This window comes from Lathyrus oleraceus, chromosome 7, assembly GCF_024323335.1.
Source record: "Lathyrus oleraceus cultivar Zhongwan6 chromosome 7, CAAS_Psat_ZW6_1.0, whole genome shotgun sequence".
In the NCBI taxonomy this organism is placed as follows: Eukaryota; Viridiplantae; Streptophyta; class Magnoliopsida; order Fabales; family Fabaceae; genus Lathyrus; species Lathyrus oleraceus.
The window spans coordinates 350,876,022-350,900,547 of record NC_066585.1 but is presented as its reverse complement, the minus strand read 5'-3'; the positions used below and the strand labels follow the sequence as shown (position 1 = coordinate 350,900,547).

Below are 24,526 nucleotides of genomic sequence, written 5' to 3'. Positions count from 1 at the left end.
GCTTCTGCACTTCCTCTTTAATCTTCATTGCCATATCAGGATAAGTTCTTCTCAATTTCTGCTTGATCTGCGGGCATTTTGGCTTCAAAGGCAATCTATGTTGCACAATCTCATAATCCAAACCAGGCATATCTTGATAGGACGAAGCAAACACATCAGAATATTCACGGAGAAGATCAACCAATCCCTTCTTAACCTCTGGACATAGTTGAGACCCAATCTTGACTTCCTTCGCATCATCCTCAAAACCCAAGTTGACTAATTCAATCTGCTCCTCAAATGACTGAATCGCTTTTTCCTCGTGCTCAAGTAAACGGGATAACTCATCAGACACGTCTTCATCATCATTCTCTTCCTCGTCTTCAAACACAGGGAAATCAAAATTTGGAGAGGGAGTAGGTGTTGGTGTAAGCCCTAGAGGCCAATACCTTTGGTACTTGTATCAAATTATTTATTAATAATAAAAGGCTTTTTCTTTATTATGTTTGTTTAATAAAGTCCCTAGAGTAGCTAGTCCGTTTAATGTATCAAGTGTGACTTAATAATGAGATCCCATTAAACATAAGGACATTATTCTTAAAGTATCTGTAGTTGAGCTTTGTTGTGAAGTGGGATAACATTAAAGCATTAAGACTATTATGTATATAGACTGATGATCACATCTCATGGATCATGGATAAGGAGTTATCAAGTCTTAAAAATAGGTATGAATATTAGGAGTAATATTTATACTGGATTGCCCCGCTATTAGATTACTATATATAATGTTATGCAAAGTGTCATAAGTTATTCTCATAGTGATAGTGGTGTATACCACCCTTCGACCTGAAACCACTATGGACCCTAGATGTAGAGTCGAGTGCTTTATTGATGATCAAACATTGCCCGTAACTGGATGACCATAAAGACAGTTGATGGGTACTCCACGAAGCATGATGAGGGACATGAGTGACCTAGATGGAATTTTCCCGTCCTGCATAACAGGATCAATGTCTAAGGGCCCAATATTGAACTGAACAAGGATGACACGGTCTATGTCTTGTGTTTAATATAGACATAAGGGAAAAGGGTAATTATACACACAAGTATTATCACAAAAGAATTTGTCAGATCACATGACATTTTTGTGTCTTGGATAGTAGTGATATGTTGCTAGATACTGTGCACTATTTATTATGTTAAATACGTGATTTAATATAATTGCCAATGCCGCGAAAACCTACAGGGTCACACACAAAAGGACGGATTGATGAGAGATAGAGTAAATCAGGAACACCGTAAGGTATGGTGCACTTAAGTGAATTGTAGAACATCGTAAGGTACTGTTCACTTAAGTATAATATGAAATATGGTAAGGTACCACGTGCTTAAGTGATTTTGGTATATCATAAGATATGAGCCACATACACTTAAGTGGGATTTTTAGCTTACAACCCACACAAGTGGTTCTGTAAATAGAACCCTTGTGCAGAAGCATTTGTTCAGCTGGAAAATTTTGTTTCTCTCTCTCTCTCTCACTCAAAGACTTCATCCGTAGCAGCTAGCACTGACACTGAAGGATTCCGTTCATGTGGACTGAGTAGAGGCGTTCTCACCATTCAACATTTGTGATCACTCCTTCGATCTGCATCAAGGGTTTCAATCGCCACAAGAGGTAAAGATTCTATCACTGATCATGCCCATTCGTAAGGATCACTAAAGGAGAAAATTTTAATTTCCGGTGCGTTTTGGATCGCTATTCTCCTTTAGTGGTATCAAAGCCACTTACAAACCATGCATCTGATAGCTATTTATTTTCTGTATTTTCTATATTAATACGATTAAAAGACAGAATGAATCAAAGAATAAACAAGTAATTAAATTTGGCATCATGTGTGTATGATTTGGATGATTGATGTTGATTATGCTTCCGAATCCGACCTTAGTATGGTGGAGCAGCGATACATCGATCGTCCATAGGTGCCACAATTAAGATCGATTGAGTTATATATATGATATAAGTAATTCTGGTTCAAAATATGGTATATATGATATATTGTTTCTCTTTCGTTCATTCAAACACTTAATGGTTGTTTTCCTTTGAGCGATCAATGGTCATTTGCTTCGGAATCCGACAAAAGTATGGTAAAGCAATGACGTGTTGATCAATCATATTGAATTAACAATTGAGGTGTGTTTGATGGTATGAAATTGGTGTATTAGGGTTCATGAAGGTACAAGGGTTGTGCTGTCAAAGAGTTATGCGATTAGGGTTCTGACTGCGCAAGAGTTGTGCTTTAAAGTATCAAGTGTTGATGCAAAAATCGACGTCGATTTCAAATGAATTGTTCATTAAAAATTTGCGTCAGGGCGCTACCCCTGCAACCCCGTAGGGGGCATTGCCCCCTTGACCCCCGGCTAACTCTGCGTAGTGTGATCAGTCGCCAAAATTTAATTTGGTTTATTTAATTAACATAACTTAAATTAATAATAATAATAATAATGTGTTTATTATTATTGTCTTGTGGTGATATGTTATGGTCTTAGTTTTCCTTTATTTTATTTTGGGATTTTAAAATACGACATGTGTGTCGTGCCTCTCTTTTAATCTCTTAATGTAACTTCTTTTCTCATCTCACTCCCTCGTATGTAAAATGAGTTTCTTTTATGTAATGAAATGTTATGAAGAAAGAGAAGAATATACTATCAAAGGAGGACAACCTTGAAGATCTTGCTTGGAGAAGCTTAGATCATTATTAGGTTAGCTTAGGTTCTCTCATTGGTTTGGGAGAACAATTGCGCTAAGGGCCATAACTGTTTCATTTGGTATATATGTTGATGCATGTGAGAGACGATTTATATGATAAATAAGTCGGTGAGATCATAATTATTGCAAATTCCCTCAAATTAAATATTAAGTTTATGCTTTCCAAGTTTTAGCACTCATTAAGACTAGTATCGAATAATGTAGGTTTCTCTTACGTGAGGTGCATGTTCTATATTAATAAGGTGTGATGGGATAATTTTAATATCCAATTGCTAAAACAATGGGTCTAACTTAACTAAACAAATTATAATAAGATTATATACGTTTAGAAGTAAGAGTTGGAAATGATCCATGTGATGGATTGGAATAAGGAGTTATTCACCCAACTAAAATTTTCAAGAGTTGTATTAGATATAATTGGAAGGAGTTCTTACCTAAATAACCTAGTTTTGTGTAATCCGCCTACGCAGACTTAAAACAAAGTGAAATATGGATCTCGACCCACTAGAAAATCTTCCAACGGGATTTTCTGAATCAAATGGTGAGGGTCATTTGTTTTGAGTAAAATAGTGGGAGCATATTTAATTAAAGGCGTAATTAAATATGTTATTGATACTTAAATATGTTAGTGGGAGCATATTTCCATAACAACAAACACCTCTAACAACATTTTGTGATCAATCCTTGATAAGGAAAAATTGTCTGGGACAAATTTTCTGGATTGGCACCGAAATCTGAGGATTATCCTCAAACATGATAGAAAGTTGTATGTCTTGGAGAAACCTGTTCTTGAAGAGGAACCTCCTAGTTCTGCACCTAAGGCAGAAAGAGATGCTTATAAGAAGCATGTTGATGATGCCAATGAAATTGCTTGCCTCATGCTAGCTACCATGAACTCAGAGTTGCAAAAGCAACATGAGAACATGGCAGCGTTCGATATGATCGAACACCTGAAGATGCTCTATCAAGAGCAGGCAAGGCATGAAAGGTTTGAAGTTTCAAAAGTCCTTTTTCAAGGCAAGTTAGTTGAGGGAGCCCATGTAGGCCCCCATGTGCTCAAGATGATTGGGTATGTGGAGAACCTTGAGAGGTTGGGTTTTCCCCTCGGAAAGGAACTTGCGACTGATTTGATCTTGCAATCATTTTCAGATAGATTCAGTCAATTTGTCCTTAATTTCAATATGAATGATATGGACAAATCTCTTCCTGAACTGCTAGACATGTTAAGAACTGCTTAGCAGAATCTGAAGTCAAAAGGGAAGTCCATTCTGATGATCGGAAATGGAAAGAGACAGAACAAAAGACCCACCAAGCAGGGTGATAAAGGGAAAGGCAAGGAAGTTGCCAAACCCAAACCCACTGCTCCTGCTTTGAAGCCTAGTGGAGGCATAGAAAAGGAAGGCACTTGCTTCCATTGCGGTAAGACCGGACACTAGAAGAGAAACTGCCCAAAGTACCTGGAAGATAAGAAGAATCGAGTAGAGACTTCAACTTCGGGTATTTTTGTTATTGAAATTAATTTATCTACTTCTGCATCATGGGTATTAGATACTGGATGCGGTTCTCACATTTGTACCAATGTGCAGGGGGTAAAAAGGAGTAGAGATTTGGCAAAAGATGAAGTTGACCTACGAGTTGGCAATGGAGCAAAGGTTGTTGCTTTAGCCGTAGGAACTGATGTATTGACTTTACCTAGTGGTTTAATAAGTCAGATAGAGAACTGTTATTATGTACCTGCAATTAGCAGGAATATTATTTCTGTTTCTTGTTTAGACAAGTTTTGTTTTTCATTTATAATAAAGAACAATTGTTGCTCCATTTATTTTAATGATATATTTTATGCTACTGCACAAATGAACAATGGATTATATGTCCTTGATCTTGAAATGCATATTTATAACATTAATACTAAAAGGATGAAACCTAATGAGTTAAATCCAACTTACCTTTGGCATTGTCGATTAGGCCACATAAATGAGAAACGCATTTCCAAACTCCATAAAGATGGACTCTTGGACTCTTTTGATTATGAATCATATGAGACATGCAGATCTTGTTTAATTGGAAAGTTGAAAAAGTCTCCATTCACAGGAAAATGTGAAAGAGATAATGATCTTTTGGCCCTCATACATACTGATGTATGTGGACCATTGAACATACCAGCCAGAGGAGGTTTTCACTACTTCATCATATTTACTGATGATTCCAGTAGATATGGTTATGTGTATTTAATGAAACACAAATCAAAGTCCTTTGAAAAGTTCAAGGAATTCAAGAATGAAGTACAAAACTAAATAGGTAAGAATATTAAAACTCTTCGATTAGATTGAGGTGGTGAGTATTTAAGCCTAGAGTTTGATGATCATCTGAAAGAGTGTGGGATCATATCCGAACTTACTCCTCCTGGAATACCCCAATGGCACGGTGTATCTGAGAGAAGAAATCGAACCTTATTAGACATGGTCTGATCCATGATGAGTCATGTCGATCTTCCAAACTCCTTTTGGGGACATGCACTATTGATAGCAGCTTACACACTTAACTGTGTTCCATCCAAAAAGGTTGAGAAGACACCATATGAGATATGGAGTGGTAAGAAACCACATATGTCTTACATGAAGATTTAGGGTGGCGAAGTTTATGTGAAATGACAAATTTCAACTAAGCTTGAGCCCAAAACTGACAAATGCTTATTTTTGGGATATCCTAAAGAAACAAGAGGGTATTACTTCTACAATCCTTCTGAGGGCGAAGTGTTTGTTGCTCGAACATGAGTTTTCCTAGAAAAGGATTTTATTTCCAAAGGAATCAGTGGGAGGAAAGTAGAGCTTGAAGAAATTCAAGAATCACAAAGCATTGATACACCTATGGAGGAATTAGAGCAGGAAACACAAGTAGTTGTGGAAGAGCAACCTGCTCAAGTAGAACAAAACCAATGTAGGTCAAGCAGGATATGTCACCTACCTGAGAGATATGGATATCTCATAACTGATTAAGGTGATGTATTACTCATGGATCAAGATGAGCTTGTTACCTACCAAGAGGCCATAACTGGTCCCGAGTCTGAGAAGTGGCTAGAAGCCATGAAATCTGAAATGGATTCCATGTACACAAACTAGGTTTAAACCTTGGTAGAGCCTCCTGTAGGATTTAATCCTATAGGATGCAAGTGGGTCTTCAAAAAGAAGACTGGCATGGATGGTAAGGTACATACCTATAAGGTAAGACTGGTTGCAAAAGGATATAAACAAATTCATGGGGTTGACTATGATGAAACCTTTTCATCAGTTGCAATGCTTAAATCTGCTTGGATTTTACTTACTATCACTGCATATCATGATTATGAAATATGGAAGATGGATGTCAAAACTGCTTTCCTTAATGGGAATCTTCTTGAGGATGTTTACATGACACAACCTGAAGGATTTGACATCCTAGAAGAAGCCCAAAAGATATGTAAGTTACAAAGATCAATCTATGGATTGAAGCAAGCTTCCAGAAGTTAGAATCTTTGTTTTGATGAAACAGTAAAACAATATGGATTCATCAAGAATGAAGATGAGTCTTGTGTCTACAAGAAGGTTAGTGGGAGCATGATCGTCTTCCTGGTATTATATGTAGATGACATATTACTCACTGGAAACTATGTCCCTACCCTGCAACAAGTAAAGTCTTGGTTGGGGAAATGCTTTTCTATGAAGGACCTAGGTAAAGCAGCCTATATGTTAGGAATCAGGATCTATAGAGATAGATCATAAAAACTGCTTGGCCTAAGTCAGAGTACATACATAGATAAAGTGCTGAGACGCTTTAATATGCATGATTCCAAGAAAGGATTCATACATATGCAACATGGCCTGTGTCTATCAAAAACACAATCCCCTTCAACTAAGGAAGAAAGGGATCGCATGAATAAGATTCCATATGCATCTGCAATAGGATCTATCATGTATGTCGTGTTATGTACTAGACGAGATGTCTTGTATGCTTTAAGTGCAACGAGTAGGTACCAATCTGATCCCGGTGATGCTCATTGGGTAGTTGTCAAGAATATCCTTAAGTATTTGAGAAGGACTAAGGACTCATTCTTGATATATGGAGGTCCGTAAGAGCTTGATGTAATTGGATACACTGATGCTAGCTTCCACACAGATAAGGATGACTTTAGATCGCAGTCTGGTTATATGTTTTGCTTAAACAGTGGCTCTGTGAGCCGGAAAAGTTCAAAGCAAGATATAGTTGTTAATTCTACAATTGAGGCCGAGTATATTGTTGCCTCAAGTGCAGCAAAGGAAGCTATTTGGATCAAAGAGTTCATTAGTGAACTTGGCATAGTTCCTAGCATTATGGATCCCATTGATCTCTATTGTGATGACAATGGAGCTATCACACAAGCTAAGGAGCCTAGATCTCACTAACGATCCAAACACATACTTAGGCGTTATCGCCTCATTCGAGAGATAATAGATAGATGAGATGTGAAAATATGCAGAGTACCTACACTTGACAATATTGCTGACCCACTGACAAAGCCTCTTGTGCAACAGAAGCATGATGGCCATACTAGATCTACGGGCATTAGGGGTATGCCTGATTGGCTCTAGTGCTAGTGAGAGATTGTTGGTGTAAGCCCTAGAGGACAATACTTTTGGTACTTGTATCGAATTATTTATTAATAATAAAAGACTTTTTCTTTATTATGTTTGTTTAATAAAGTCCCTAGAAAAGCTAGTCCGTTTAATGTATCAAGTGTGACTTAATCATGAGGTCCCATTAAACATAAGGATACTATTCTTAAAGTATCTGTAGTTGAGCTTTATTATGAAGTGGGATAACATTAAAGCATTAAGACTATTATGTATATAGACTGATGATCACATCTCAAGGGTCATGAATAAGGAGTTATCGAGTCTTAAACATAGGTATGAATATTAGGAGTAATATTTATACTGGATTGACCCGCTATGAGAATACTATATAGAATGTTATGCAAAGTGACATAAGTTATTCTCATAGTGATAGTGGTGTATACCACCCTTCGACCTGAAACCACTATGGACCTTAGATGTAGAGTCGAGTGTTTTATTGTTGATCAAACATTGCTCGTAACTGGATGACCATAAAGATAGTTGATCGGTACTCCACGAAGCATGATGGGGGACATGAGTGACCTAGATGGAATTTTCCCATCCTGCGTAACAGGATAAATGTCTAAGAGCCCAATATTGAACTGGACAAGGATGACACGGTTTATGCCTTGTGTTCAATATAGACATAAGGGTAAAAGGGTAATTGTACACACAAGTATTATCACAAAAGGATTTGTCAAATCACGTGACATTTTCGTGTCTTGGGTAGCCATGATGTGTTGCTAGATACCGCTCACTGTTTATTATGTTAAATACGTAATTTAATATAATTGCCAATGCCGCGAAAACCTACAGGGTCACACACAAAAGGACGGATTGATGAGAGATAGAGTAAATAAGGAACACCGTAAGGTACGGTGCACTTAAGTGAATTATAGAACATCGTAAGGTACGGCACACTTAAGTATAATAATAAATATGGTAAGGTATTATGCGCTTAAGTGATTTTGGTATATCATAAGATATGGGTCACATACACTTAAGTGGGCTTTTTAGCTTACAGTTCATACAAGTGGTTCTATAAATAGAACCCTTGTGCAGAAGCATTTGTTCAGCTGAAAAAAAAAATTCTCTCTCTCTCTCACACTCAAAGCCTTCATTCGTAGTAGCTAACACTGAGACTGAAGGATTTCGTTCATGTGGACTGAGTAGACGCGTTGTCACCATTCAACATTCGTGAACACTCCTTCGATCTGCATCAAGGGTTTCAATCGCCACAAGAGGTAACGATTCTATCATTGATCATGCCCATTCGTAAGGATCACTAAAATAGAAAATTGTAATTTTCGCTGCGTTTTGGATCGCTATTCTCCTTCAGTAGGATCATTACATTCAATGGGTTTGAGAACCAACCTGCATAATGATTTGATATTTTGATTTTAGAGAAAAGACGTGCAAACAAATATTATGCAGATGGAAAAATTATTGTTTATTTATGTTTTTTGTGATTACCATTTTCAGAAACAGCAAAAAGTAAAAATAAAACATCATAGATGTGAATGAATAAAATTGTATTTTTTATTGATGATAATAAGGAAATGCACAAAAATGTTTCATTTCTCCCTTATGCATAGGAGAAGAATTTTTCTTAACAATAAAACAATTACTTTGAATGATGTACAATGACAGAAACGTCTACAGCAACCTAATTATTGCAAGTCTGGTTGTGTGTCACAAAGTTGGCACAAGCTTCATCTTCATCACTATCTTCAATAATAACAGCTGAATGATGATCATCCCCATGAATGAACCTTCCACTATGGAAAACCAATTGTATAACCTTGACGTTAGCGTTGAATGCCATTGCTGAAATCCCAGCCCAGCCATGTTCTTGTTCTCTACAACTTCTACAACACGACCCCACTTGTCGGTGCTGCCAGCCTGAATAAATTCTTTAGCATCCTTCAGAGAAGACATGGATGCCCCAGTCTTCAATTCATCAGCAATAAACAAATCCTGGAACGGTGTTCAAACCTCTTATTCAGCTTCTACATATGTGAAGGATGACAAATGGATGACTAGAAGCGCTTTCTCTCCACCAACAACGACAAGCTTGTCGTTCTTCATAAATTTTAACTTCTGGTGCAAAGTAGATGTTACGGCTCCAGCTTCATGGATCCATGGCCTTCCCAACAAATAGTTGTAGGTCGGGTGAATGTCCATTACTTGAAAAGTAATTTGAAAATCACTCAGACTTATCTTAACCGGAAGGTCCACCTCTCTAATGACAGTTTTTCGAGAACCGTCGAACGCTTTAACAATTACACCACTGTACCTCATTGGTTCCCCTTGATATGACAGTCTTTCTAGAGTTGACTTGGGCAGGATATTCAATGATGAACCAATATCAACCAATACGTTGGATAGAGCATCCTCTTTGCAGTTCATTGAAATGTGAAGCGCCGAGTTGTAATTTCTACCTTCATCAGGAAGTTCTTCATCACAAAATCTAAAGGTATTACACGAAGTAATGTTGGTAACAATGTGGTAAAACTGATCCACAGTAACATCGTGCTCTACGTACGCTTGTTCCAATACCTTCTGCAAAGCTTCCCTATGTGCTACGGAGTTCATTAATAGTTACAGTACTAAAATCTTTGATGGCGTTTGGAGCAACTGCTCTACAATGTTGAACTCGCTTTTCTTGATCAGACGTAGCACTTCATCATCATCATTAGCCTTCAACTTGCTGGATTCATCAGACTGACAGGTTGGAGCACTAACTAGATCAACTACAGGAACATTTGACTTCTTACATGCTGAAACATCTTCCAGAATCTTTGGAGATACAGGGCCAAAAACACGACCACTACGGGTCAACTTTACTACATCTACAATGCTTACCACTGAATTTGCAGCGAGAAGAGGAACCTCTTTCCCATTCTCTATCATGGTAGCATTATACTTATACAACACAACTTTATCGGATGAATAGGGGTCGGGGCCCGTTGACGTATGACCAACAGCGATACCGATCTGTTAACACTCTTGGTTCTGCTGCTGTCAAACTCAATAACTACCCGCTTAGGGATTTTAAACACCAGTACGATAACATTCACACCATTGCCCATATATCTGGACTGTTGAACTTGAATAACATTTTCATCCATCCGTTTCTAAATATCCCTCTTAATAATTACACATCCTCGAGGGTTGACGCTGCAAATGACACAACCATCATGGTCATGTTCACAATCACTTACCAGGCACAAATCTCTGTGAATTTCCACCAGCGATCTCTGGATACAACGCACATCAAAAACCCTAAAATTTCCAAGATAGTCGTCTACCATGTTCACAAAAGCATTACCATGAGCAGGCAACAGGTTTGTTTTAACATTAGGCGTTCTATCCTCAAAGGACACGATACCACTTTTGATCAGCTTTTGAACCTCATATTTCAATGGATATCATTTTTCAATATCATGGCCAGGAGCTCCCTGGTGAAAAGCACAGTGCAAGTTAGGTTTGAACCACCATGGCAATGGCTCAGAAGTCTGTGGAGGATTTCTTGGTTGAATTAGATTCTTGACAACCAAAGAAGGATACAATTATGCATACGTCATAGTAATAGGGTCAAAAGAGACCTTCTTCCTCTCATAATTTTGATGATGATTGTTGTTGTTGTAGTTGGTACGTTGTTGTGGATGTTGCTGAATAGGAACTGATTGATTTGTTAAATTATTGGTAAAAACTGGAATTACTGATGATACTCGATGATGATGTTGTCAAGATTGAGAATTCTTCTTCACAAGGGGTCTTCTCTGTCTTCCTGCTGATACTGCATTGGCTTCCCCTTCCTTCTTTCTAGAGAAACCGCTACCATATTTCTTGCTCGCCGATGCTTCATCTTTGGATAACCGTCTCTCTCGGAAGCCTTCTTCCAATATCATCCCCATGTTCACCATTTCAGTGAAATCATTAGGGGCACATGCAATCATACGTTCATAGTAAAATGAACTCAACATCTTTAAAAATATCTTGGTCATTTCATTCTCCTCTAGAGGTGGACTAATCTGAGCAGCCAATTTTATCCATCTTTGGGCGTACTCCTTGAATGTCTCCTTGTCCTTCAGAGACATTGATCTCAACTGATCCTGGTCTGGGGCCATATCAACATTGTATTTGTATTGCTTGACAAAAGCCTCACCCAGATCATTAAAAGTATAGACATTAGCATTGTCCAATCCCATATACCATCTGAGTGCAATACCAATAAGACTATCCTGAAAGTAATGGATGAGTATCTGATCATTGTCGATCTGAGTAAACATCTTTCGAGCATACAAGACAAGATGACTCAGAGTGTAAGTACTCCCTTTATACTTTTCAAAGTCTGGGACCCTGAACTTCACCGGGATCTTGACATTAGGCACCAAACAAAGCTCAACAATACTCTTACTGAACAAATCCTTCCCTCTTAAGGTCTTCAATTCCTTGCGTAGCTTAAGAAACTGATCCTTCATCTCGTTCATCTTCTCATAAACATCAGGACTTTCAGAAGGCTCGAAATGGTAGATGGTTTCCTCGACACGAGGCAGAGTATGCACAATAGAAAGAGGAACAGATAGGACCGGGCTAGATGCCGACAAAGAAGAAAATGTTGGAGCGTACCCTCCAGGCACAAAATTGGGTGGCATTCCCCAAGGGAACCCAGTAGGCATGGCAGGCATAGACTGGTTGGCAGCAACAACAGGCATAGACGTTAAAGCAATCTTTGAAATAACAGTCCTCTAAGGAAGAGGAGTTACAGGAGGCGAAGATGGTTGATTCTGAGCAGAAATCATAGACTGCATCAGAGTAGTGAGTCTGGAAATCTCATCCTTAAGCTCTCTATTCTCTTGTTCAATATGCTTCATTCTCTTCAGACAATTAGCACGAGTGTAGTAGTGATGAGTCAGCTTGACTGATACACAGAAAAAGAACTGATAAGACATATGGCTGAAGAAAATATTGTATGCAAATGATGCATGAAATACAATGTTTTGATTTTAATTTTTAAGGAACATACAAGGCCATATTTGCAAATATTTCAATTAATAACATCAATTCAATTGACCATAAAATCTCTTTTTATTCATAAAATTTGGAAGGATTACACTGAGTACAACTTCAGAAACCAAAAATGTAAATACAAGAGAAAAGGAGACTATTATCCTAAGGATTCCTAGCAACTGAAGCAGCTGAACTGGCCAAGGGAGTATACTTCCTTCGGATGCGCCGAATCTCTGACTCAAAGGTTACCTGTATCCGTGCTTTCTCGAGGACGAGTCGATTAACAATCTTCTTCCAAGCACTTGAAGGCTGGGGAATACTAGAGGAAAATAAATCATTGGGCTCTTTCTGTCTCTTCACTGCACGCTCTTCAAGTACCTCAATAAGCGGATATTTGTCTCTTGACTCAATATGTAACTCCACATGTTTGTGGTGCAAAGCATGGAACCTCTCTTCCCACAAGTCTCTTTCTTGCTTCATCTTGGCAAGTGTGTCTTCCAACTCCTCTATGTCTTGGTTAGGGACAGTTGATCGCTCAGCCACAACCACAAACATATGTCTTTCGCATGCATATGGCATCTTGAACTCCAAAGGTCTCTTCTTCACCCAAATAGTGTAAGCTTCCATATCTACATAGTTGCATGGACCAAGCTCGAATCTTCCTTTCCTATATATATTATGCCAAGCATGCACCATTATATTATTCAAATGTTGGGGATCTTTACCCTTTTTATAGAATAGACTTTCTAACTAAATGTTATTAGGTTTATTTCTCAAGGGGAACCCAAGTTGACGGCAGCCAATGTTGGGTTGTAGTTGATTCCTCCTTGTGTACCAATGAGGGCACATTAGAGAACTCACCACAACTATAAATAATCTCTACGCCATCAAATGCAGAATCATATTAGACAATATCATCATTAGTGAGAGACGTAAGTCTTTTAGACCACCGTATACATTGTTGGTTCTCCAATAAAGCTGATGTCTAAGGCAAGTGTGAAATAAATCACTTGTACAGAAGAGGAACATAACACACAATGGTTCCACCACTTTTAGAATTCCTCAAGTGCAGAGAGAAGTATGTGTTACCCAACAGAGTAGGAACGAGATTCCCAATTAAGAAAATTCTAATGGCATTAACATCAATAAAACTGTCAATATTATGGAACAAAGCTAATCCACAGATGAGCAAGACAAAGATGGCTTCAAAAGCATCCACGCTACCGGCTTGAGCAAAAGCAGTAGCTCTCCCAATCAGAAACTTAGAAGTCAAACCTAGAATCCCTCCTTTCTTCACCAAATGAGCATCAATCTCATATTTATTCAAATGAAGAGCTTCGGCTGTAACATGAGATCTGGGAATATCCTTCAATCCAAGAGATGGGCATACTCCTCTAATGTAGGGACAAGCTGATAATCCAGAAAAGTGAAGCACCGATAGAGAGGGTCATAAAACTGCACCAATACACTAAAAAGTCCTTCCACGACATCAGTAGATAGTAAGGACAAAAGCTTCCCATGATGCTGCTTAAAGTCTAAGGGATCTAATACAAATGATGACAGCTTCCTTAACTCCTTCAAATCAGGACATCTGAAATTGTACTTTTTTGGTGTTCCTACATCCATAATCCATGGTGTGAAAATTATTTGCAATTAAGACCTTAGTTCCTTGAAAATTTATTGTTGTGATGAATGTTATGATGCTCATGAATGCATGAATGCAACAATCACACACGAGGGACCAAACATAAGGCAAACACAAACAAAGGTCAAGGGATGGATCAAGTCGTCATCAAGATCAATCATCCATTTTAGTAGATTATGTTTTTTCACCTTATCAACATCCAAGTTCCATTGATATTTATAAGACGGATTGGGTCAACCAAGAATAAAAGGGTTTGTTGTGAGTCAAGAGCATGGAGTCGGTTTAAGAACCATCACAAAAGGAGTGTACTATGAATAAAAACCTGTAGAGCATGTTCTAAGAAGTGCCCAGAGTCGTGATCCCATCTATCGGATACTATAGGTTTAGATGACTGACTCATCAACCCATAATATTCTCAAGAGAAACTCGTCTGAGTGTAGTATCGTGTAACAAATGTTATCAAGTCTACACCTGAACAATCTCCACACTACGTCCTAAATAGGCCAAGTTAGGTTAAATGTTCTACGGTCCTCAGCTTCTCGGACTCCCGGGTCGGAAAAAGTAATGCTTATCCAAGATTTACTCGTGTGACATCAGTAACTCCAAAGGGGGCTTCACTTAGTAGATGGGTCTCAAGCCAACTCGTTAAGGGCTACTCCACACGAGTCGAACATGACTATACCATCCTCCTATATTAATTGCACTCAAGTTTGGGTTAGAACTTATCTCACCACTCAGAGATTACCAAGCACAACAGACAAATTATATCACACAAATAATATATACAAATAAACATCAAATATAAATAAAATATTACACACCAAAAAGTAGGCTAAACCCACTGAGGACTACTCCCCAGTAGAGTCGCCACTTTATTTCTGTAGCGGTGCATTCATGACCATCGAGCTATGGATAAACCTGACGTCAATTGAAAAATCAAAGTCGCCATCGCGCCTTATTTGTTTCCAAAGGAAAAGGGAAAAGTATGAAAAAAACTCAAAGATAGGAAGTTTTCCAAATCAAAACTAATAAAATGCCAGAGATTACATGTAAGGGGTTGGTTACACAAAGGGAAGGTATTAGCACCCAAAGTGTCCTAGGGAGCCCTTTTTTGCGTGCAAGTGTTTTTGTTGAAAAGATGTTTGATAAAAATGGAATGGGGGATGAGAAAAGAATTCATTAATTATATTTTTATGTTTGAAAAGACCGTTGATCTTATGCCTACGTACCAATATAAAAATGAGGGATCAAAACCCCGTAGTTCGTGGTAAAAATTTCAAAGAAAGTTGGTGAATTAATTTTAACAAAAGTTTAGCAGAGAAAGGCACAAAGATTGCCAAAGATTTGAATGGGGTTGTTAGTTCTTTTTTGTCTTTTGAAATTAAAGTCAGTATGGTTAAGTTCATTTACAAGTTTGATTTAAGAAAAATGTTTGAAAATTCAATGGCATAAGGCAAAAGCTTCTAATCATTAAAACATGTCTAAGCTGAAAAACACAAACAAAGAAGGTTTTGAAAAGAGGAAGAGATTTTGAAATTAAAGAAGTGGGAGGATATGAAGAGACTACCCTAGACAAAAATTAAAAGTTAAGAGTTGAAAAGATCTGACCAATGGGATGCAATCCACAAGACAATAATGTCAGATAGAAACCTGTTTCCTTTGGACTTTTGAGCAGACAATAAGCATAAGCAAACATCCAAGAAATTAACCATGAAGCCCAAGTCATCAAATAAAGATAGGCATAATATCCAAGCAAGCATTCCAATAGCAAGTAGTCTTCAAATGTACCAGATGAAATATTTCCTTGGTAAACTCATATAAACAATCATCAGACATAGTCAACAATAACAGTAAAACAATCAAGCATAGAGACAAAGTGACTGATGAACCCAAGAGAAATTAAGACTTGTATCAGATGAAAGGTATTGTCAAGGGTAACTCAGTCTTAAATAGTGGCATTGGCCAAGTCCTTAAAGCATAGGGAATGTTGCCTACTTCTAAGTCCAAAAGCTCAAATCAAGTCCAACAGTCCACCAACATATTTTTTAGAGTTTTTTTGTTGTTATTAAGTATTTTAAGGTCCTCAGACCACAAACAAAATCAAAAGCACACAATATATATAATCACAAGAGATGGCTCAAGTGAGCAAAGTGAAAATGACTGAAGCATAAACATCTTGCATGAAATGTAAATGGCAATGAATGATAAAGGTACTGAAATTTAAATTGGATTAATTAAATGACTTGAAAGTAAGGCAATGTTAATAAGAAGTTAGTTAATGGTTAGTGGAGAGTTTTAATTATTTAAATCATTCTTTGGAGAACACTCAACCATTCGTTCACAAGTATGAATCCATGAACCAAGACATCATCCATGAGAAGGGCTCCAACTTGGATAAATTAACAAGTATGCCACTAGCTCTCATGAATGGAAAAAGGTCAAGTTTTCACACAATGCCATGAATAATAGGAGACTTACAATCTCACTTACTAGACTGTTATGCATTGCGGGATAAATTTAGCTCTATGTTAAGCAATCGTAATTGGACTTATGTAGAAGTCACAACTATCTAAGGCCGAGCAATAAAGATATTGGTGTTAATGCATGTTAGAGACTTGGTGCAAATAACCAAGCTCCTAAACATACCACACACAAAAACAAATATGGGATGGACTTATCTCAATCCAGCTCATGTTGATTCATCTAACACAAGGTCATTGATGAATCAACTAGCATTTGGACATTAGAGAAGTCATTGGTCAATGATGGATTGGGAAAAAATAGGGATGAAGATGAAGAGGGGATGGGAAATAGGTACCCAAATTGATCATAGGAGGAAATTCATCTGATCAATACTATCCATTCATCTTAAGGGATGAAATATACATTTCATCAACCCCCTAAATCCAATAGTATTGGTCAAATAAAAGTAAAATCAACCATGACTAAGGCCAAACAGAAAGTCAAACATCACAAGGTCAATTAAATGGCTCAACAATATTTTTAAATAATTAAACAATTAAAAAAATCAATTTTAAAATGCATTTTTAAAGGGACAAAACCTCAAATCCCTTCAAATCACCAAATAAATGGTCAATGGATTTATCCTAGGTCAAACAAGGTCAAAGGATCTTTGACAAAAAAAATCCCAATTTTTGGAAAGTCAGAATAATTTTAAAATATTTAAAAGCAAGTCAAAAATCATTTAATTCACAAAAAATACCAAAATTAATCCAAAAAATGTTTTTAATTTAAAATATGGAAGAGGAAATTATTTAAAGATTTTCGGTGAAAGTCTCATAATTTTTGGATTAAAATTTAATTTATTATTAATTAATTAAAATAAAAGGATTAAAAGAAAAATCAGAAATTAAATAAAAATTAGAAAAAAACGAGGGTCATCAGACAACCAAAGATCAATCAAAATAGTGGAGAAATAAGGGAGAATTGAAGAGAAGAAAAATCTGACAATTCACTTTCGGTTTGCTTCAATCGAGCTTGATCTAGCTTTTAATTTGGTTTGCCTTGCTTCTATCCACTTGCAGGAGATGATTTGGATGCAAAATGGCTTGAACCCTTGGAGTTTCAATCCCAAAATAGAAGGGGAATTCAAATTCGATTTCAAGAGAAATCCTCAAGGTGTTCTATCAATGGAGGGTGTGGGTGTTTGCAGGTCGAAGCTTGGGCCAATGGTCCTCAATTCTGAGCAGCATGGCATGTATTTGTAGGCTTGGCAATTGATCTCCACACACTTTCCATTTTTTTGTCAAAAATAGCAACTCTTTGTTGCATGCTTGCATGGGGGTGTGATAGGCCTATGAAATGATTGGGAATGGTCCAAAATGAGGTGTAAGCCAACCTAAAACAATGTCATGAAGTCATGCATTAGGAAAATGGAAATTGATCATGGAATCTACCAAATGAGGCCATGCATTACACCCATATGCAAGCCCTTCAAAAATGCTCCAAATGCCATGATCTTGGACTATTTGGAAAGGTAACATGAAGGGGAACAAATTTTTTGTTGAAGACTTTTCCATTTGGAGCTTGGTTAATGATGAATTTTAAGGTGGAAGTTGGAGAAATCAAACATAATTGAAAATTTTCTAAGTATAAAGTCAAATGATCACTTTTTCCACCTTGAATAACTTTTGCTATGAGCTTTAAATGAAAATGCTTCCTTCGTCAAAGTTGTATATATTTCTATCCTCTTCAATTTGGTCACGAATTTGACACCATTTGGATCTTTCATGAGGGAGTTATGGATTTTAGAAGTTGAGGAAAATTGCATGTTCAATGATGATGGACCAAAATGATCTATAATGTTTCCTCTTGGCACATGCCCTTTCAAGTTGAATTTGACATTTCTCAAAGAAGTAAAGTTGGATAAAACATCTTGAATTTGATTATGAAACTTGAATAGCCTTCATATAATAAAAATTGAGCAAGTTATGGTTCTTGGAAGTTGACCTCCTAACTAGAACACAAACAAAATGATCTATAATCTTTCACCATAAAAAATGACTTCCCAAGCAAAATTAGATATTGATTCCAACATGAAAGTTGTTTGGAATGTCATAAAGAGTAACATTTATCTTGTAATAATATTCATATGACAAAAATTGTAGGAGATAGGGTCTAGGGTACCCTAGATTTGACCAGTTGACTTTCTCTAGTCAACCTCTTGGAACCAACTTGCAAACTTGATGTTATTTTTCTCCTTGGGGCTCATGGAAGATCATATATGCTTGATATGATATATAATAAAGTATACCTTTAGATATTTGATCAATTGATGAAGAAACTTGTTGAGGAAGTCACGCAAGATACCCGGATGAATTAGGGCTTCCAAGGCAAACAAGCTTCATACTCTTGATGAATTCTTGATCAAAATGAAAAATAAATAACATGGGTATCCATATATGATACTTATAACCATTTTTAACCTTTACTTGATTGATCTATTTGCATTGAGGGTCTCAAACCCTAGATGTGAGCTTGATGAGGCACAGGTGGACATACACACTACCTACAAAAGAAACAACATTATACATAGACATATTTTTGGTATTTTGGTTAGTAAACAAAATAAAATAAAGTATGATACAATCAAATATGCTTGGTGATCTCTCCAAATGCAAACCCAATGAATAAGGGGTGTGGAGGATACCAAGGTGTGATCCCAAAGCCAATGCAAATGATGAGATGACATGAGGAATCTTAAGGTCAAAATTAGGGTCTTACAAGGTTCATCCCCTATTATTTTTGTGTGTGGTATGCTTTAGGATCTTGGTCTTTATACCTTGTCTCTAGCATGCATTAACACCAATATTATTATTGACCGACCTCAAATAGTTGTGACTACTACATAAGTCTAATTACGATTGCTTAACATAGCGCTAAATTTGTCCCAAAGGCATTAACATGTTTGTAAGTCTCCTATTACTCATGGTATTTTGTGAAGATTTTTCCTCTTTTCCATTTATGAGAGCTAGTGGAGTACTTGTTGACTTTATCCAAGTTGGAGCCCTTCTCATGAATTATGCATAGGTTCATATCTTCATGATTGCGAGTGGATGGTTGAGTGTTCTCCAAAAAAATGACTTAAACATTCTTTTCTTCCTCCACTAACATTGACTAATATCTCTTTATATTGACTTTATTTTAATGTCATTACTTTAATGCAATTTAAATTCTTGCACTTTATCATTCATTGTCATTTACATTCATACAATTTGTTTATGTTTCATTCATTTTCTTTTTGCTCACTTGAGTCATATTTTGTGCTTGTATTATATTTGTGCTTATGATTTTGCTTTGTATGTGGTCTTAGGACCTTAAAACACTTAATAAAAACAAAAACCTTAAAAAATACATTGGTGGACTGTTGGACCTCTGTCTGTGACTTGATTTGGACCTATGGACTTAGAGTAGGCAACATCCCTGAGCTATGGAAGAAACTTGGCCAATGCCATTATTTGAGACCATTTATTGGCCAATGCCATTCATCTGATACAAGCTTGAGAGACTCCCCTTGGTTTATCTGATGCATCTCTTTCTCTATGTCTAAGTTGTTATTTTGATCTTATTATTACTATCTGATGTTTTCTCTGTGAGTATGCTTCAAAGGGACTTTTCATCTGATACATGTAAAAGACATTTAATATTTCTTGATTTGGAGTGCTTAATTGGATGTTTGGTTATCTTTATTTGATACCATTGGTCTTCTTATTAATTGCTTGGATGTTTATGGCTTTGTTGCTTGCTTGACAATCCAAAGGAAATAGGTTTCTATCTGACACTATTGTCTTGTGGATGCTTCCCATTGGTTAGATCTTTTCAACTCTAAACTTTTAAAACTTGTCTAGGATAGTCCCTTCATCTCCTCCTCCTTCTTTAATTTCAAAATATCTCCCTCATTTTCAAAACTTCTTTTCTTGTGTTTTCAACTTAGACTTGTTTTAATTAGTAGAAACATTGGTCTTATGCCATTGATTTTCAAAATATTTTCTTAATCAAACTTGTAAGTGAACTTAATCATATTGACCTTATTTTTTCAAAAATACAAAAAAGAACTAACAACATCATCCAATCATTTTTTCTACTTTGTGCCTTTTCTTTTAAACTTTTTCAAAAGAGAGCATTTAGATTTGAGTTATCCTTGGTTGAGATATAATTTTCCCATTCCATAATATATTGATTGTAAGACTTTCCATTTATTAGGTGTTAGTGACATACTTGTTGATTGAATCCAAGTTGGAGCCCTCCCTCTTAAATGTTGTAAAGCCCTCATTATCGGTGGATGTTTGGTTAAGTATTCTCCCATTCATAACAAAAGATCTTTAAGATTTTGTTAAAAATCAATCCACCCATCATTGAAATTTTTACCACGAACTACGAGGTTCTGATCCCTCATTTTTATGTTGGTACGTAGGCATAAGACTGAGGGTTTTGTCAAACACAAAAAATGTAAATAATTAATTCTTTTCTCATCCCCCCATTCTATTTTTTAGCAAACATCTTTTTAAACCAAAACACTTACACACAAAAAGGGCTCCCTAGGAGTACCTATGACACTTTGGGTGATAATACCTTCCCTATGTGTAACCAACCCCCTTACCTGTAATCTCTGACATTTTATTAGTTTTGATTTGAAAACTTCTTATCTTTGGGTTTTGTTCGTACTTTTCCCCTTTTCCTTTGGAAACAATAAAATCATGATGGCGACTCTTATTTATTGGCGTTGAGTTAACCAATAGCTCAATGGTCATGAATTTACCGCTACAGTTAACCCTTATTCCTTGATTTTGACACCACTTTTATCTTTCTCTTCTTGGTTATGACACCACAATTCAAGGACGCACCTTTTATGGTGTCATACCCCAAAATTTACCCTACCCTTCACAAGTTCATCCAGACCACTAACCCTAAGCATTTGCATATCCTGATAAACATTCATCTCATCATAATATCATAGTACATTCCACTTGCATTTTGAAAAAGTATAACCATGGACTCAAGGGTTTATCACACGTGGCATTGAATAAGGTGTGAGCATCATCAAGATCATTTCAAATCCTTGGTTATTAGGTGTGGCATCATCACCATTTGTGTACAGACAATTTGAGGTTGCATCTGATTCGTTTGGTTCATTATAAATGATTCAGTTATTTGTTCATGATTCATGGTTCTGACTCATTGGTTAGAATTCATTCAAGGTGTTACAATTTTTTGCTTGATTAAGTATCAGTTGGTTGGTTTGGCGTGATTGAGTTGACCAAAGTCAACTATCCAACCAAAGTCCTCTTTTAACCATCTTCATACTTTTAAGTCCATTTTAATCTTGATTCATTTTTTTCATTGTTCAAGCCACTTTCCATTTTTAATACCTTGATTCAAGATTCAATTTCGTAATTCATTTTTGATTCAACCATTAACCATCACATAATCCGTAACCATGTTCCATAAACCATGTCATTCCATACACAAATATTCAAAGTTTCCATTACAATATTTCAATCTAATCATACATTCGATTTGCTAATAAACCATTTTTATCCATGTCCATTTGTCATTTCTAAGCCATTTTCAATTCCTTAAATTTTTGATTCCATTCAATTACAATTACAACCATTCAATACTTGGTTTGATTTCCATTTCAAAAGTGATTCATAATTTCAATACATTCATCCAAGATTAAAAATCCATCACTTTATAATCCAAAATCCAAAACCAATTCATTTTCAACTTACATCATAAACCCATTCAATGTTAACTTATACATTTCCATAAACTACAATTTCAAACCACAATCCACACTACATTCAATTTCATGTACCATTTCAAAACCATGTCCATAATTCATTTTCACATTAAGCCATTTAATCCATGTTCTTGTCCATCCAATAACCATTTCAATACCTTTCATTTTCAATCATGATACATCAATTCTATTACAATTTGAATTTCTAAATTACATTTCATTACAACCATAAACATTACAATAATTTCAAATGCATAACATAAATCATTACAAAATATCCAAAATTACAACATACAATCACCCATCCAATTACATCCATATACAAGGTTTTCAATCAAAAAATACAATAAACCCTACAATTATACAACATGATCCATGATAGCTAGGTCCACAAACTTCAAAAGCATTCCAAGAAATATCCAACATGAGCATAATCCAATAAGCCCATAATAATCCAAGTCAAGACATTGAATCCCAACAATGTCCAAGCAAGATTCCAAAGCTGCTTCTAACGGGAATCAATCACAATTTCCGGAAAAATCTCTGTAAGCTCCTCCAAGAAATTCCCAAAACAGAAACTCACAAAAAAACCAATTTCCTGCATAAAAGAAATCAGAACATAATCAAAAACGGATTTGAACCTCCAAAATTTACTGCATAGCTATTCTCAAAGTAGAATTCTCATAAACCTCCTTCAATTTTCCAAAAAAATCCCATAACCGAATTCTCCAACTGTCACCTCCAACCCCTTCTTTCTAACTGTCACTAACCGAATTCTCTCAACTCTAACCAACTAACAAACTTATAACTGAATTGAACCCTCCTTCAAAACGAATTTCTCAAACTCTCCCTAACCGAACCACCAACTAACTTCAACCTTCCAAAAACAGAATTTCCAACAAACCCAATAACCAAATTCCTAAACTCTTGATAACACCCTGCAACTATGAACAAAAGAGGGCCAACTGATAACTGATATAACAGAAAACTGAATCTCTCCCTAACTGAATCTTCAATAAATCCAATAACCCAACTCCTCTAGCAGATTCTGAAACTGAATTCCCAATTCCAGAACAACTTCGACCATTTTCTAACCTATAACATAACACTTCCAGAATACTTCCAGGATCGGCAATGGCATTAACAAACCAGAACATTTCACTGCATAACCTTTCAACCAGAATTTAACCCCCTTTAACCTCTTCATTTACCCACCAACAATGAAAAAAAACGATCCTTTCGGCTAACAAACTGAACCTTTCATCACCTTCCAACCTACGACCAACCAACTCATGACCCCTTCAATAGAAACGGAAGATCTCGAGAACCGAAGCAGAAGAAAAGACGCAAGATCGAAAGCAGAAGAAACTAACAGAAAGAGGTCAAAAGAGAGTTACCTCGAGCTTTCATCTCGGACGTGAATGCAAGTCGAAGAAGCTCCGTTCTTCCTCCTTCAGCTCAGCGTGACGACGGTCGTCCACGCACCACAGCAACACCGACGGAAGAATTAACCACGAGCATAATCTCTCCATCACGAACCGAGAACGGATCGAAGAGTAAATCGAACGTATCCATTGTCAATCACCAATACTCCATGACGAACTACAACAACGGTCCTGCGACACGAACAGAAGCGCACGACACAAACGAATAAGAGGATCAACAAACACATCGCCATAGCCACCGCACCGGAATCAATTGGTAAATATCTCCCCCTCCTACTTCTTTGATTTACGCGCGAGAAAGAGCCTCCATTGGTTACGATGTCGATGTTGATTCACGGTGTCTCGTTCTTGCCATCGATTGTTAACTTGAGTTTCAAAAGGGGGTATTTTGAATTGAACGTTTGAAAATTTTCTAGATGATGCCGCAGTGATTGGCGACGGTGCATTGGGTTTGAGGACACACTAATTTCTTTAGCAGGTTCTTGGGGTGCATATGTTTGAACCCGGGTGCAAGACTTAGAATTTGGGCCCTTTGGCCCAAGAAAACTTCTCTTTGCTTTTCCACCCCTTCAATCCATTTTCACAACCCCTCGTCCATGTTTTTTATTTTTGTTTATTAATCTCTCATTCATTTTACTTAATGATGATTATTTATTGTTAATCCCTTTTTTTTGTTAATCTTGTTGCTGTCTTGTAGAGAATTAGAATTAGGTTAATTCATGTTTTTAGATAATTAGGAATTAGCACAATTTTAATGAGTAATTAGATTAAGTCCTAGTTAGG

General features: G+C 36.7%; 1 long non-coding RNA gene across 1 annotated transcript; it reads right to left on the bottom strand.

Annotated features, from left to right (window-relative positions):
* Window positions 1-22,441: 22,441 nt before the first annotated feature.
* Window positions 22,442-24,267, bottom strand: LOC127106882 (uncharacterized). The gene is made up of 2 exons (XR_007795524.1): window positions 23,696-24,267; window positions 22,442-22,896 (listed from the first exon to the last, which is right to left on the bottom strand). It is a non-coding gene; the product is annotated as an uncharacterized LOC127106882 (long non-coding RNA).
* Between the last annotated feature and the right edge of the window lie 259 nt (window positions 24,268-24,526).